This window comes from Cibotium barometz, chromosome 57 (genome assembly GCF_041138505.1).
Source record: "Cibotium barometz isolate CiBa-2024 chromosome 57, ASM4113850v1, whole genome shotgun sequence".
Lineage (NCBI taxonomy): Eukaryota > Viridiplantae > Streptophyta > Polypodiopsida > Cyatheales > Cibotiaceae > Cibotium > Cibotium barometz.
This window is the reverse complement of record NC_141102.1, coordinates 16892928-16895083: the sequence shown is the minus strand read 5'-3', so window position 1 is coordinate 16895083 and position 2156 is coordinate 16892928. Positions and strand designations below refer to the sequence as shown.

Genomic DNA, 2156 nt, shown 5'->3' with positions numbered 1-2156 from the left:
CTCTCTCCTCTATCAATCTTCTTAATTTTTATGCAAAACTTATAAGATCTTTATCAAGATTAAGTCACATAGAAGAAAGAACATAGAAGTGATGCAAGATTTGTGAATCTTGTTAAAATTCAAGAAAAAAGGGATACTTACATATAACCTTGGTTCATGCGAAGCAAAAGGATTGAATCATTTTGCAAGAGTTTCGTGCAATATTAATGTATGCAATGCAATCTTGTGTATTCTTGGTATTTGATCAAATTTTATGTATTGCAACCTTCCCAATAATCTTTTTACAATCCCCTTGTTCACAGAAAGTCATGAGGAATGAGGTTCTCATGAAAAACTTTCCCTCTTCAGAATTACTACATTCAATCTTAACACTAAGGCATATATAGTTCTCACAAACTAGTAATAGGCAGAGAAGCCAATTGTGCTTATCAGCACAAAGAAGCAGTAGGAGATGATAACCATGTAGCCAAAATACAGCACACCACACACTAGAAGTAGAATGCGGCATATAGCAATAGATAGAGTGTTGAACACCCAAAGGTCAAGCATGCCCTCTACCACCAGTGGTAGTCTTCAATGCAGAGTTGGAAGTAGCAAAGCGCAATCGTAACCTCTTCATCAGTCATGATCAGGATTTAAAAGACAATGAAAAAGAACCTAAAGATGTAGTAGAACTAGTTAAGCCATATGGAGGTGAGTATGACGAAGAACTCAATGAACATGGTCCCAAATGGTAATATGCCGGTTGCATATACCAAGCTTGCTCTAGAATTTGTATCAAAATCTTATTTGTTCTTACTGGATCTAATACCCACAATAGCTTCACAGAGATTACAAACCACAAGAATACCAACGCAAACATGATACCAAAAGGCACTACTCTAGAGGATTTGTCACCCCAAATCAACGCATTAAGGATAAAGAAGGCAACACCAGGAAATAAGAAGGTTGCCTTCAGTGTTCTTTCATGAGACAAAAAGGTAGAGCAAATAACATCAAGACCATCACGGGATGGCGCCTTAGGTAGAGCAGGTCTACAAACGTAGCTCCACAACAACTCTCCCCTAGTGGTGCATAAAAATAGCATGAGTGGGTCTGGAAAGGAAGAATACTTAGCTACCCTCCATAGTACCATCCTTGTAATCCAGGTCCAGGATGGGGTCACTCGTGTTGGTCCACGAAACGTCCATGCTCACAGCCTGTAACATAGAGTCGTACTTCATTCTTTTGTTTTGACATGTGCTCTTTCTCGTTATCTTCTTTTTTTTTTAAAATTGTTAGTCGAATATTTAGTATGTGTATAGGTACTATATTGTTGTACATATTGATACAAACTATATTATCATGGGGTAGCTTTTTCCAAGAGGCTCCCTCTTGATATGGACATGAACTTTGTTGGGAAGCAAAATGTGGGGGGGGGGGTAAAAGTAATGATATTAGCATAGGTCCCCCCTTCTTGCTGTCTATCATACCTTGACCTCTTAAAGGGTATTGTAGATTTTTTGTAACCATCCCTTCAAGTTTGCATCAACTTGCTTTCACTGGATCTTGGTTTCCATTTATTGCCTGTGTGAGAAAGGGAGAAGGGAAGAGAAGAGAGAACATCTCAAAAAACAACCTTTGAAAATGAGAATTTAGTGGAATCTATTATCCTGCCACACAACAGCCTCCCTCAACTTTTTTCCCTAGTTTACTTTTAATACCCACCACGTGAGGCCCAAATTCATCCTGCTCGCATCCCAGTTTACTTTGCTCATCCGCCTGCCCCCCGGCCGGCCCTCCGGCCGATCGAACGGCGTTGATCCATTGATTTGATGGCCAGCCCTCCCCCACCACCATTGATCCCCCGGCCGATCGAACGGCGTTGATCCATTGATTTGATGGCCAGCCCTCCCCCACCATTGATCCCTCTTTAAGATCTCAGGGGACATAGTCCTTGAGGGTCATGTAGTAACTACTAACACCACATTTCTCAAGGAGCATCTAGGTATCTCGAGGGTTTACCATTGTCTTGCATTGAATCGGGTTTCACCTCAAAGGAAGCGCTTCAGAGCGGGCTACCTCAAAGTAAGCGCTATCTAGAAGACGAGAGCGGGCTTACACCGCCCTTAAAGCTAGCCATAGGAAAGAACAAGGTCCTCTCTCGGCTCTCTCTC

At 41.6% G+C, this 2156-nt stretch overlaps 1 pseudogene; it reads right to left on the bottom strand.

The window, feature by feature from the left end:
• Positions 1-396: 396 nt before the first annotated feature.
• LOC147606512 (transmembrane 9 superfamily member 7 pseudogene) lies at positions 397-1839 on the bottom strand (annotated as a pseudogene).
• Between the last annotated feature and the right edge of the window lie 317 nt (positions 1840-2156).